The sequence below is a fragment of the Stegostoma tigrinum genome, chromosome 5, assembly GCF_030684315.1.
Source record: "Stegostoma tigrinum isolate sSteTig4 chromosome 5, sSteTig4.hap1, whole genome shotgun sequence".
Classification (NCBI taxonomy): domain Eukaryota; kingdom Metazoa; phylum Chordata; class Chondrichthyes; order Orectolobiformes; family Stegostomatidae; genus Stegostoma; species Stegostoma tigrinum.
The window spans coordinates 35,598,965-35,614,783 of NC_081358.1; positions in this window are offsets into that span (position 1 = coordinate 35,598,965).

Genomic DNA, 15,819 nt, shown 5'->3' on the forward strand with positions numbered 1-15,819 from the left:
CCAGCAATGTGGTTGACTCTTAACTGCCCTTGGACTAATTAGGGATGGGCAATACATGCTGGCCTGGCCAATGATGCTTTTATCTTGCGAATGAGTTATTTCCTTTCCTCCACTGAACTTACTTGGAATGACTAAATGGCCTGGTAGAATGCTGGGCAGCAAACTCTGATTCACTCATCATGGCTGCTCGTTCAACAGCTGAATATTTCCAGCATCTTCTGTTTTTATTAAAGTTCATAATCATCTGTGAGATAGTGGTCAGTATGAGAATAAAAGAATGTGGCAAAGTTACTAGACATTGTTTTAGCTTAACTACACTGTTCCTTTCAATTTTAAAAAAACCCCCATCGCAGTGGTAAGTTGAAAAGAAACAGACCACAATCATATTACCTATAGCTACATTCTTCATCAAATGCATATGTATAGATGTGTAGACGCTTGACTTATGAACAACATTGCAAAGAAGATAAAATAATTATGTTTTCACTTTTAAGCATTTCTGTTTCAATATACGGACCAAGGACGGGCTATAAATCACAGATAATTAGTATAATTTACAATGGCTGTAACAGTTGCGATCCAGTTGCCAGGCAATGGGAACCATGTGCTGCCAGGGTAGAAAGTGGATTCAAATTCACCAATTACAAACCTAACCCTTACTTAACTGTATCATCCTGCATCTTGGACTTCTCACAAAACAGCAACATTTTTCAGTTGTTTATCTCTGATGATGTTTTTTAAATTTACATCGACGTAAGGTTTTCAATTGTGCAGCTGAACTTAATGACAAATGTATTTACTGGGATATAATTTTGAATTTGAAGCACGTTGAAGAGTGGTGTTAGCCTGGATCAAACAGAATGGAAAATCTAAACCAGAACTGAGTTTCTTGTATGTTATATTTTATAAAGAATGAAACATTAAAGCTAATTAGTATCAGCCACAGCCTACATGTTCATAATGATAAACCATATTTGAGTTGATCAGAAATGTGAAAAAAGTGTAAAATTGATATCTGCTTTAGGTATCTGTGATAAAAGACAGTATTTAATATAATGTTCAGTCTATTGTTTATGGTCAAAAGAATTAATAACCTCAGGTGGAGGTACTAACTGAGAGTCAGGAGACTGAAAGCATTTGGTCACCGAGGCTTAGGCCAAGAGATACCAAAAATCCTGGGAGGAATGGAGTAAAGAGAAACAAATAGTTCATTGAAAAGCAACAAGTAAGTAAAAACAAATTCTGGCAGTATCCTGATGGTTTAGTGGCAAAGCAATGAACAATTGAGTACCAAGTATAAGGTTCAGTCTGAACTGTGTCTGTACTGAGTTAAGCTGGGACCTCTGGGATGTTGCAATTAGCCTCTGTTACTGGGCTACAGAAAGGAATATTGGTCAGGCTTCCTGATCTAACCCAGCAATATCTGCCTGATCTCACGGTGGAGGCTTCAATCTAGTCACTCATAAACTCAGCTAAAACAGTGTGGAGCTGAAGGAATGTGGCAGGTCAGGCAGCATCAGAGGAGCACAAAAGTTGACATTTCGGGGTTGCACCCTTCATCAGGATTGGAGTTGATGAAGGGTATAAACTTGAAAGATCAACTGTCCTGCTCCACTCATAAACCCCAGCTGCTACAAGCTTAGCCTGTCCAACCTTCTCTTTTAAGACCACATACCCATTCTAGTTATTAGTCCAGTAGACTTCCTCTGAACTGCCATTAATGAATTTACATCCTTCCAGTTAAAAAAAAGGAACCAATACTATACACAGCACTCCAGATGTGCCCTCACCAGTGCTCTATATACCTGAAGGATAATCTCCTACTTTTGTGTTTGATTACTCTCGCAATAAATGGCCAAATTTAAAAAAAATTCATTTACAGGATGTAGACATCTCTAGCTAGGCCAGGATTTATTGTCCATCCCTAATTGCCCAGAGGGCACTTAAGTGCCAATCACATTGGTGTGAATCTGGAGTCACATGTAGGTCAGACCAAGTCAGGACGTTCGTGAACCAGATGGATTTTTTTGAACAATTGACATTAGATTTCATCATTAGGTTTTAACTCCAAACTTCTGTTAAATTCAAATTCTACCATCTGCCACAGAGAATTCAAACCCAAAACACAGAACTCTTTCTGGGTCTCTGGATTAATAGTCTAGCAATAATACTATTAGGGCAATGCCAATGCTCTGAATTACTGGAGATATCTGTTTGCTAACATTTTGCAATGAGAGCAGAAGGACACACAAATACTTCTGGCCTCTGAGCTCTGCAAGCTCTCACTATTTAAATCAGATGCTTTTTTTTATTCTTCTTGTCAAAGTGGACAATTTCAAATGTTCCCACTTTATACACCACTTTACAAATCTTTGCTCACTTGCTGAACCTGTCTGTATCAATCAGAAGGCTGTCTCTCGTTGGAACGGCCGTGAGCATACCCTTGCAGTGCTGATTTTCTGGGATACTCGTTCACTGCTCCTGTGAGACAATATTTGACATAAAACTCCAATTGTACCCCAGTAATTTACTTTTTAGCTGCAAACATCTCCTTGAACACTTTCCTTGGTTTAAAGCAGTATCTTCCCTCATTTCAGTGTATGGCCCATAGATGAAGAAGTCTTGTTTTAGCTACTTTCTCTGTTGCACCCCCATCCAGTATTTAGACCGAAATTTACTTTACACCCAATTACTTCCATTCCAGCAGTGCAATACTTCCTCTTGGAATTAATATTGATGTCCATAAAACTGTTGCTGATTGTCCACAAAACCCATATGGTTCACTAATGTTCTTTTAGGAAAGGAAACTGCCATCCTTACCCGGCCTGGCCTAAATGTGACCCCAGACCCACAGCAATGTGGCTGACTTTGAACTGCCATGCAGGCAATTAGGGATGGGCAATAAATGCTGCCAAGCCAGCGATGCTGTTGTCCCACAAATGAATTTTTAAAAATATGTTATTTGTCCCAAGAATGTTATCTTGTTGCTTTCAATCTCTCCACTATGGTTGTGGGTGTGTTCTTTGTGTTTCTCAGTTTGACTGTTTCTGCCACAGCAAACACGTTTAAAACATTCTGCTTTTCTTCAGGAATGGCTCTCTTCATTTTTGACAGTGTTTTCTTTACATCATTGCAGCCTTTTCTTCCCCAGGGAGAAGACTGTGTTCCAGGTTCGTTGCTGCCTTCTCTCTGCCTTTCTCTACTGGTTCTCAGTGCAAACCTTCCCGTCACCTTAAAAAAAAGCCAGTTCTGTTTACTCAGCTCCGTCTGCCTTTTAAATTATACCACTTCTACCACACTCAAATTTTCCCATATCTGTAAAAAGTCTAATAAGTTTTCTTCAAAAACTCAAAGCATAATGTGATCTCTAATAGGTCATCTTTCAGGATTTCATTTTCACTATTATCTGTTAAGTGAAAACAGTCACTAATGAAATAATCTATCTCATTGCTAGGTTTATTTTAAATTTTAGTCCTTTATATATTTTGATTTGAAGGCTGAAAAAGTTTAGAAAGCCCCAATACCATCTTCGTATGTAGTGATTTCTTCATTTATTCCTTCCTGCGCTAAGATCCTAATTGCAATGCAGCTGATTCGGAGAGAAGGATACTGACCTGGCTAGTGGTTGCTTTAGCTGCTAATCCTGAAGCGTTTTTATTCTTGGTGAACTGTTGGAGCCACATTTGCCATCTCTGGACTGGTATAAGTCTTCCCTGTGGTTCTATAACATGAGAAGCTGATCCATGCTCCTCACTGGAATTGTTTCCCACACTGTCTCATGCTTACACTCCCTCTGCTCAAAGCTGTACTTCCAGTCACTGGACTATTTCCCCTTCTACACACTACTCAGAATTCAGGGGTTAATTTATGAGGAGAGATTATGCAAATTAGGTCCGTTTTCTCTAGGATTTTGAATGTTAAGGGGTGACCTGATCAAAATCTTCAAGATATTAACAGTAAAAGACAGAGTACATAAAGATAAACTGTCTCCACAGGTTGGGGATTCTGGAACTAGGGGGCATCGACTGAGAATTAGGGTCAGACCATCTTGGAGAGTTATTAGGAAGCATGCCTACCCACAAAGGGAAGTAGATGTTTGGAACTCTCTTCCACAAATGGTGGTGGATGCTGGATCTATTGTTAATTTAAAATCTGAGATAGATAATTTTTTGTTCAGCAAAGGTATCAAGGGATATGGGCCAAAGTCAGGTTTATGGAGTTAGGCCACAGATCAACCATGATCTTATTGAATGGTGGAACAGGTTTGAGGGGCTGAATGGCTGATTTCTGCTCCTGTGTTCCTGTGTGGTGGTGGGTCTTACGGGAGGTTGTATCGTTTGAGGGATCTAGAGAGAAACTGAAGTCTCCGCTGTCAGTACATTTACATTTTCATTTAGCATTCTCCTAACTTTTGACACCACTAAGCTTCACATGAAACTGTACACAGAAATGCCTCTCCCCACAGTCTGCTAGCATGTGATCTCTGATCTTACCACTTATGTTGACTGCCCAATTTTGAGTTTTAAGCCTTTATTTTCCTCCGTTCAAATCTGTCGCCCAAAGCTCCACAGTCACCATGAAATGTTCCCATTAAGAAGGCTGCCAGAATGTCTAGAGACCAGGAATCATGGGTTCTGGTCATTTGAGGAATTAGCCATGATAGCCTGTAGAACATCTTGACTGGCAGCTTAACATGCCTCACTGCTGTATAAAATTGTTGCTGCTGCTGCATGCAAAAGATGACAGAGTCACATTAACAGAAAAGGACATGTGTAGTTCAAGCCTGAAATGAAAACTGAAAACAAAGCAATTCCCAGTCTAGACTAAATCAAATTGCCTGCGTATGTATAATTTGACCTTTCTGCTTTTGCTTTTGTGTTGGAATATGCTGATCAGTTAGTATATCATAATATGAACAATGGGGAACAGCATAACTAGCTGCCATTGTGTTCATTTGTATTAGTATAAAATAAAGAAAACATCTGTTGGATGTGATTAAATGATTTTGTTTTCAACTACAAAGGTAAACATAATGCTGATGGTAATTGGTTCTTACTTGAATTTTTCTTCAAGAACACAACGCCGTTCAGCTGATTGAAGCAGGCTATGTGCTGAAAAAGCAATTTAAAGCACAATAAAGCACAGCATTTTTAGTACCATGTTTACGATTTACGAAAAAGAAGTTTACAATTAGAATGAGCCATTGAATTCAGTTGGCTGCTATTATAAGATTTCTTTGTTTCTTCTTTTAGGTGGGGGACTTCTGCTGAATTTTGATAAAGATGCTTGGCTGAAATTATTTTTGCTATATATTTGGAATTTAGAAGAATGGGAGCTGACTTCATTGAACAAACAAGATTCTTAGGGAATTGAAGAGGGTAGATGTGGAAGGCTAGTTTCTCCTTACGGGATGTGTCATTTTTTAGGTGTCATGGTAGTGCTGGTTTCCGAATTTAGCATTGGATGACATAATAAGCGGAACTTGCAAAAAGGAGGTTCAAAGACATCACCAACAAGAATATAGAACAATATAGATCGGTTCTGGGATTGTGCAAACGTCTGGAAGATGGAGTATAGTGTGTGAAAACATGAAAAATGTTGAGCAATACTTCAATGGCAAGTGACTGCAGAATTCCAAAGTGCAGAGGGATCTGATTGGCCAGCTGCTCTTTGAGGCAGGAATTGCTCCTTGGGAAGGGTGGGGCTTATCTTGGAGTAATAAAACCGTATAAAATAGGGGCAGAATTTGGCCATGCAGCCCATACAGTTGATCATGCTGATATGTTTTTCAATTCTGTTCTCCTTCCTCCTGCTTGTCCCATTACTAGCCAAGAACCTATCTGTTTGTCTTAAATACACTCAATAACTTGGTCTCCACAGCTTCCTGCAGTGACGAGATCCACAGATTCACCACCCTGTGGCTGAAGATATTCCTCTTCATCTCAGCTCTAAAGGGTCATCCCTTCACTCTGTGCCCTCAGGTCCTAGCCTCTCCTACTAATGGAAACATCTCCTCCATGTCCACCCTATCCGGGCCTCTCAATATTCTGTAAGTTTCAATCAGATCCCCTCATCCTTCTAAACTCCATCAAGTGCAGACACATAGTCCTCAACCACTCCTCATATGACAAGCCCTTCATTCCTAGATCATTCTTGTGAACTACCTGTGGAACCTACTCCAAGGCCAACACATCCTTCCTTAGATAAAGGATTAAGAGCCATAAAATGGAAGCCAGGTGAGCTAGCCTTTTGGAAATGGGTTTATGTGAGGGTACGGGGACCCTGATGATGAAATTATAATCCAGTCCAGAATGTAGGATACTGCCACCCAATATACAGCTGCATTGTGAGGACAAAAGATGCTTGACTGACCTGCTGTGTCAATTAACAAATCAGTATATTTTTCTACAAGCGTGTTGTTTATAGTCTACAAAGCTGTAAATTACAAATAATATTTCCAGTACTGTATCTTGTAGCCTTACGCTACTCTTCTAATCAATTTTAGATTAATTTGTACTGGAAAAAGCTATCCTGTGTCCTCATATACAGAAACAAGCACCGAGGCCATGTTCTAATACTGGGTGTAATTATCTTTTCACAGGCTATCTATAATGAATCACTAGACTGAACCCACTGAAACAATAAATTAGCCAATTGATTTATATATTTCTCAGAAGCAGAAACCACCCATGCAGATTTATATGTTTTTTTTCTAGATATAAAGATACATAAACATTAAAATGTGCATTCAACTGAGGTAAAATGAAGGCTGAGATGAAGCTTGATATTATGAAAAATGAACTGTTCATTTTGGATCATATTTTATCTGCAATATAATTAGCAATGATTTACAGCTGGAATACAAATTTAGGAAAAATTCTTAGAAGTTTCTGTTGACACCAAAAGTGTTACATTTTTGTAAAATTCATCTCTACTATTTAAATACTGATGTTAACCTAGCTAAAATGATTGGTCTAATTCTACTGTTAAAATAGAAATCAGAGGCATGTAAGACAAGACCCAAACATTATTGAAAAGTGATTTTCAGGTGAATATTTGCACTTAGAGGGTTTATGCACTGACAGTATAGTGACAACATCATGCGTGTGCTGTTCAAAAATTCTATATTTTTATGGTAAACAATGTCAACACAAACTTTTCTCTCTTTGTACGATGATGACATGGCCATGGTACTGTTATTCCTGTAGTCACACCATTATATCCATAGTGTTGTACATTTTCTATTGAGGAGTTAGACAGACGTGACACACTAACTCCTGAATGTGAGAAACTTTATTTTCTGTAATGGGATAAGGGTGTTGTGGCTGGGTATTCATTGACCATCCATAATTCCCCTGGAAAAGATAGTGCTGAGCTGCCTTCTTGAACAGCCTAGTCCTTACGATGCAGGAATACCACTGTGCTGTTAAGAAAGGATTTTCAGGATTTTGACCAAGTGACAGTGAAGGAATAGGTGGTTAGTAAAGATGTTGTGTGACTAGGAATGGGACTTGTAGGGATAAGGTTCCATGCATTTGTTGCCCTTGTCCTTCCAGATGGAAATGGTCATGAGATTGAAAAGTGATGTCTGAGGTACTTTAGTGAATTTCTGCATTGCGTCCCTTAGGTAGTAGATTTTGTCCAGGTCTTGTTGCATGTGGACATGGACAACTTCAGTATCTGAGGAGTTGCAAAATATGTTGAATTTTGATCAATTATCAGCATACATTCCCATTTCTGATCTCAAGATAGAGGAAAGATTATTGATGAAACTGCTGAAGATTGTTAGGCTAAGGAGCTGAGACCGATGAACTCCTGCAGTGATGCCCTTGGGCTGAGATGATTGACATCTAACAACCACAACCACTTTTATTTATATTATTGATTCCAAATGGTGAAGAGCTTCTTTCCTGATTTGCTTTTACTCACGTTTTGCTCGGGCTCCTTGATGCCCAGTTGACTCAGTTGAATGCAGCCTTGATGTCAAGAGCTGTCACTCCCACCTCATCTCTGGATTCAGCTCTTTTGTCCATGTTTGAACCGATGCTGTAATGAGGTCAGGAGTTGACTGACTCTGGCAGAGCCCAAACCGGGCTTCACTGAGCAGGTTATTGCTGAGCAGATGCTGCTTGATAGCACTGTTGACGATACTTGCAATCACTTCTTGATGAGACTAGATACTCATGTGGTAATTGGCTCGGTCGGATTTCTCCTGCTTTTTGTCTTTAGGACATATATGGGTAATTTTGCACATTGTTGGGTGGATACCAGTATATAAGCGGTTGGCTAGGGAGTAACATTCCAATAAAGCTATGCAGAAGATGATCAGTGTGTCAACACAGATTGTTGCATTGATGTCCGGTTTCAAAAGCCACTGCAGCCCGGGTCCTTGGAAATCCACGTAGAAGAAAAGAAAATTACGGAGGAATACTGATTAGTTCCGGAGCATAATCTGTTGGTACTGTTGCCAAAATGTTGTCAGGGTCTCTAGCCTTTGAAGTATCCAGAGCCCTCCGCCTTTTCTTGATATCACCTTTGAGTGGATTGAATTGGGTGAAGACTGGCATCTGGTGATGCTGGAGCCCTCCAGAGAGGTCCAACATACACTTCCAGTTCGACACCTCCTGGATGAAGACGGATGCAAATACTTCAGCCTTGCCACTTACACTGATGCGCTGGGCTCACCCATTGTGGAGGATGGGGATATTTGTGACAATTGTTCACGTTGTGGAAGGACGTTAACATGCACTTTATGACCTTTTCCACTAGACATAAGCAGCACAATGTGTGTTGAGTTAATTGGATTGAGAGGTGAATGTGAAATTGAAAGAGAGAAACACATGTACAGAATAGTCTTTCAAAACTGTAACAGTAAGACGAGAGCCTGGTATATCTCAGATTACCATGCTTTACATTGGTTAGTGATAATAAGCCATAAGTAGATTTCTAAAGAAGTGTCAGCCTGAAGACATTTCTTGACCTTGCCTTCACCTTGATCAGTCTGCCTTGAGCATAACCTTTTTGATGTGGACATTAAACCAAAGATCTTATTTGTTTGCCATCATTCACAACCAGATGTGGCAGGACTGCAGTGCCTACATCTGGCCTGTTGGTTTCAGGATCGCATAAGCCTGTCTATGTACAAGTTCTTTCTTACAATGTCAACACTACGTAAACAGATAAATAAAATCCAAAAGAACTGCGGATGCTGAAAATCAGAAACATGTAAACAGCTGTTCACTTCTAATAACTTCCACAGCTCTGTTTAGTTTTCCCTGAGTTCACACACAGTTTTAGCTAGCCAAACACAGTGAGCAGCAACAGTAAATGGACCCACGCAATCAAAGATAGAACAACTGAAAATTACACACAGTTTTATATCCATTTTTAACTTTTAAAGATTTAGACGAAAGTCCTGGCAACTCATTACACCAGAGATAATACTTCAAGTTTACTTTCTGGTTCCCACTTTCAAGCCCTGCGGCCTTTCCTGATGGTAACATTGTTCATTGTTTTAAAATGTGATACACTATAAATTTAGAAAATAATATATTGTAAGTTCATGTTCATTTGTAATTATTTTGGTATTAATTGTTATGCCTTCATGGTATATCCAAAAAGGCAAGATTTTATATTCAGTAAAAACAGTAGCATGATATCAGCAGAATATTTTAATGCCATGAACTTTCTTATTATTCCATGAGCGTTCAACATAAGAGTGTTGCTTTCTATTAAGCTAACCACTAACAAAGATAAATCCATACTCATTAACCATCCATATTTTCTGATGAATGTGAATCTGCCGTGATTCTTGCCATTTAGGATTGGGAATGAGATAAAGCCTTGATTCCAATTGGGAACGGCTAATATAAAACTTGGAGCAGGTGCCAATTTCACAGCAATTCCTTCCTATCTTCCCCAACTTCCACCCACTGTGTAGAATCTCGGGGGCGATGATTCCCAACGTGAAAGTTAAAGCAGTTATCTGGTGACTCCAACTGCCCACTTCTTCCTCAAGATCTCCATCAATCATCAACATCTAAGGCATGCTCAGAGGCAGCAGTTGTGCACACTACCTCATCCTCCAGGACATCCAGGAACTATTTGACAGAATAGTCACCTCATAGCTTCTAAACAAAATCAGGTGCCGATTACCCGCTGTCCAATAATATCTGGAGCAAACAAAATGAACCATGAAGGGCAGGTGCAAGTGCCTAGCATATGACCAGGTGTACAGCAGAAATCTAAAGATGGTAATGTTGTCAGCAATCCCAGGAGGTCCTGGTGGTAGTCAGTGCTTCAAGACAAAAGTTCAGACAAAATTCAGACCCTCACCTTTTTTTAAAAAGGTGATAAAAGAAATCTGAATGTATGACAAAGTGTGATAGAAGCAATGCAAAACTTATAAGGCATTTGATATCAAGACCCAAAGGAGAAAATAACTTAAGTGGACAAGAACATTTTCAAAATGGGAGGACCTTGAAACACTTGAGTGACCTGGTTTTGTCCTGAAAACAAGAATACACAAATTGCAGAAATAATCAATGTCAAGTTCAGATCAGGATCCAAAGCACTGTGGGTATTTTTTAATCTTGAAATTCAAAAACGTGTTTTTCAAAAGAGGGCTGATACAATCAATAATGGCAGACATAAATTAGATGGTATGTGGAGAGAGAGGGAGAGAGAGGACCGTGGACTGTAACACAAACAGATGTGAAGTGAGTTTAGAACAACAGCTGTTTAAAATGGGGGAGAGGCAAATCAAAACAAGCTGTGACTTTTTGTGACTGCAAAGATAAAGAGGAGCTGATGACCCTTGATCAACAGTAAACCTCTCCTTTGGATTATGTCCCAAATGCAGAAATATTTTGTTTTTTTCTTTCCCTTTGAAGTACATACAAGAACAGGGGTTAAAATAAAACAGCTTCAACTCTACTGGTGTATGCTAGTGGGACTGGATATTCACATGTGTACCAGCCTGGGTTCAAACATGAACATGCAGTGTATAGAACACAGAACATTATAGTGCAGTACAGGCCCTTCGGCCCTCGATGTTGCGCCGACTGATGAAACTAATCTGAAGCCCATCTAACCTACACTATTCTATTCTCCTCCATATGTTTGTCCAATGACCATTTAAATGTCCTTAAAGTTGTCAAGTCTACTACTGCTGCAGACAGGGCATTCCACGCCCTTACTCCTCTCTGAGTAAAGAATCTACCTCTGACATCTGCCCTACATCTATCACCCCTCAGTTTAAACCTATGTCGCTCGTGCTTGCCGTCACCATCTGAGGAAAAAGGCTCTTACTGTCCACCCCATCTAATCCTCTGATCATCAGGTCACAGTTAAAGAACTCTTCTCCAATCACCCTTTTATTACAACTAAAGAATTCCCTCACTCTGACAGGGACAAGCCAGCCAGCTAACGGCCAGACAAATGGAAATAGGACAACAAAAGACTCTTTCACCCTGAAAGCTGGAATTCAATCACAGTCAAAAGGAATCAGAACTATAGAATCTCAATCAGTCTGAAAAATGAAGGAACATTAAATTGACTGTTCAACAACCAATGCCAATGCTGCTGGAAACCTCCATTGCATTGGCCACAACATTCAATGTTCACTTTTTTGCAAACAACTCAGATATTGATCCGTGTGTTTCTCCTTTTTTTTGACATAACGTTTTGAATTCATCTCTTATTTCTGTGTGTAAGTGCATAAATAATTCTTCTCATGTCTAGTATTTAAGAAGCACCCTCTTTATTAATTCAAGAAAGCTTGGTTGAATTGAATTTAAACATAAGTTCATTTGAGAGAACTACATCCTCAAGAAAAGGGAGCTTTTTCAAAATAAACCTGTTGCGATCAACTGAGAGAATGGTGAATAAAGAAGGGGAGTCCAATCATCCTTCCATACCCAGGATATCCCACCTGGACCCCAACAAATTATCCTCAGTCTGATCATAACATTATCAACAGGTAAAAGCAACTTTTTAAAATGTTAATGAACTTATTTAGAAAGAGATTGATTTACTGTTTTCAGGACCATTAGGAGTATGGATGGAAGTAGATTTAGATTCATTAAAATAAAACTTCATATAATCAACCCCTGAGTGAAAATGTAGATCAATTTTAGTGACCTGAAGCCTTGGGGCACTCTGTGGTATGAGTTTGTCTCTTATGGATTGTTTTGCCTGAAGCAGTAATATTTATACTTTATCCTATAACATAAGAAACTGGATGTGGCTATTTTAGTGCTTAAGAATATCTCTTTCATTCTCCTCTGCCTTTGAACTCATGTATCCTGTGTCTTGGAGTGTTTAGACAGTTGCTTCCAGGATAAGGTTTCTCACTTTTTCTGAACAAACTTGTGCTGGGATGGTGCATCCTTCTCCATTGGAGTTCTATAAAAATGCAGCAGTGAGAAGCAGCACTCCTGCTTAGTTAGAGCAACCACTACCGCAAGATCTCTGACCAAGTGATTCACCAAGAGTGATGACAGTGTATAGCTGAATATAGATAGAGACAGAGATAGACAGGCAGGCAGACAGACGGATGGGCAAACAGATAGCTCCTAAATCCGATGCCTGGCTATTTCAGCCTCACCATGATCTGTGATCGCTGACCCTCCCTCCTCTCCAGTGAGCTGATGGTTATCCCTCTGCTGGTTTCTTAGGGGGACCATTCCCACCAGGAATTACTCATCTATTGAGCATGCCTACATTCACAAGTGAAGTTCCATTGTAATTTCGAGTGGAATTCCAAACCCCCTCCCCACCCCTGTTTGAATACATCTCCATCATGAGCACTAGCCTGTCAATCAGTCTGAATGCTATCAGTAACCGAGCTTCCAAATACTTTGTCCTCATTTGTCAGATGGATTAAGGCTGATGCTACATCCAGCTGCTGGTCTATCCATGCACTGACAGATATTAACTACTGCTCAGGTTCCCAGATACCCATCATTAGGGAGTGGCCTTACCAGATGTCCTGGTAGATCAGAGCAAGTTGAGCACCCGTTTCCTGCATTGAACTTAGCCTCTGTTACAGATGGCATAGTTTGCCACTGCCTCTCTATGGTTACTGAAAATGCCATGGTTGAGTGGATGAGCCTACTCATATCAGAGAAAGCACTCTGATTCCCTGACAGCCTGGGGCAGAGCCTTCAGTGAGGCATCCCTGAGTCCTGGGGCTTGTCTCCATTCAGACGTTGATGTACACTTGGAAGGGACCTGACCATGATGAGGGATTGGAGGTGGTGAGGGGCGTCTGAGTTGATGATGAATGGTAAAGGGGTAGGAAATGATGTGGGGGAGAAATTAAAGTGGCTGAGTTTGATGAAGGGCTTGGCAGAACTAAGTACTGCTTCAGAAAGCTCGATCCATGATCAGAGCCTCCATCTTCGTGGAGCAGCCTCTGTTATAGCCCATCTAGGGGATCGTGTGTGTTTCCTGTGCACTTTAAATTTGAATTGGAATAATACGAGAATCAGCAAAAGAAAACACAATAGAACAGCGGTGGTCCCTGCCAGTGAGTGGTACCCTTTACCCTGAATGGACCATCTTATTTTAATTGATATTGTCAGAAAGCTACAGTTTATCAGTGGATTGTGCAGAGGGAATCAATGACATATTTAAATAGAAGAATGGCTTAGTAGCTGTTTAATGAAATGAGAGATGTGGAAATGTTCAGAAGCCCAGGTACATGCTGATTGTTATCACCTTGTCAGGTGAGGGGATCACTTTCTGAAGCACGAGTTTGGTGAAGGGATCCAAAGCCACCATCATTTCCATGGATAGTTGATGTGAATAGAATTGGTTTAATCAATTCATAAGAATAAAATTATATCCATTGATGAGCTGAATGGACTTCCAACAAAGAATGTTAATGATACATTGATTAAAATCTCTCTCAAAAGAGCTAAAATGACCTGATGGCCATGAGGACGAGTTGATTCCGGATTTCATGGGCATCAGTGATTACACTCCAGATCAGAGTCTGGAGGTGTCTGTAGGACATAATTGGTCAAGGTTGAATTGTCCAGTTTGTAATGTTAAACTTTGGAAGTATTAACCATGGTTTGTCATTATCCTGAACGCAGGCATTAAACAAAGAAACTATATATCTGGTAATGAACAAGTTGGAGGTGGCAAGTGGCTTTAGGACTGAAAACATCTAGTTCAATAATTCTCGCACTGAGGATCATATTTGCTGATGATCTCTGTTGTTCATACATGCGGATTTTAACGGACAGAGGTTGCATATTATAAAGCCTTCTCCTTTAGATATATGTCTCATTCAGGATAGTGAGGTGTCTGGTAGAGCTAAAATTTGCCCAGGCCTATATGACTTAACTGGCTTATATTTCGATAAAAACAACCTCCTTCTTAAGGGTTCTGTGCACAGTCTTTGGTCCAGGCTTTCTTGTAATCTCACAGTGTCTATCTCATGAGGAAAGCTTGGACAGACAGGGCTTGTTTTTACAGGAGTTTAGAAATGTGAGGAGTGATTCAAAGGAGTTTTAATGTCCCTGAATGGTCTTGCTGAGGTGGAAGTGAAAGTTTCCCCTTGTGGGTGGGTCCAGAATTAAGGGGCACTGGTTAAAAATTAGGGCGCACCCTGTCTGGACTGAGATGGGGAGAAATGTTTTCTCTAGGGGGTTCTGAGACCCTGGGGCAGTTTATGTCAGAAGGCAGTGGAAGTGAGTTTGTGGAATTTTAGTAAGGCAGAGGCAGATAGGTTCTTGTTAGGAAGGAGAAAGCAAAGATTTTCAGGGGTTAAATGAGAATGTGGAATACAGAACAAAAACAAATCAGCCACAATCCCATTTAAAGGCAGAGCAGGCTTGAAGGGCTGAGGGCCTCCTCTTACACCTGATGCTTATTTTCATATGGAGATCAGCTTCTTCCTATTGGGAATTTGATGATTCTTATCTCAGTCTCCGCCCTCCACCTGACCAGCATGTCTCGGGCAGGCCATAAGGTCCACTTGAAACAAAAGTCATGTAATGTTCCAGGATGAAGGCAGCATGAAACGGATCTGAGTTATGAATCAGTTTGTCAGAGGGTCAGTGGGAATGATGGTGGGGATGGGTTTGGTAAGGATGGAGGTACAGATGGGGACGCGTGGGTGGGGACGGGAGATGAATATGGGTGGTGGGTGGGAGTGAGGTGAGAATGGATGGGTGGGTCTGGGGGAGGATATAGGGATGGGGATGGGGTGAGTGTGAGGGTGGGTCTATCGGGGTAGGGGCTGGGTGGGTTTGTCAGGAAGTGGGTGGGAGGGGGTTGAAGGTGGTGGGTGTGGAGATGAGATGAGTAGGTGTGGGTATGGGCAGTGGGTGTTGGGTATGGGGGTTGGGGACATGTTGCCAGTGACTGCCCTGCGGTGCTGTTGGAAGCTCGACAGCACATCCGCCTCTAGGGACTTAATTCAAATAAAGAAATACCGGCACTGGATACCGGAAAAATAAATTGTTGGAGAAACTCAGCAGGCTTAGCAGCCAAAGTGGATAGAGAAATAGAGTTAATTCTTTGGGAGGCATAGTGGCACAGTGGTTAGCACTGCTGCTTCACAGCACCTGGGACCCAGGTTCAATTCTAGCCTCAGGCGACTGTCTGTGTGGAGTTTGCACATTCTCCCCGTGTCTGTGTGGGTTTCCTCTGGGTGCTCCGGTTTCCTCCCACGGTCCAAAGATGTGCAAGCTAGGTGGATTGGCCATGCTAAATTGCCCATAGTGTTCAGGGATGTGTAGATTCAGTGGGTTATCGGGTAATGGGTCTGGGTGGGATGCTCCAAGGTTCGGTGTGGACTTGTTG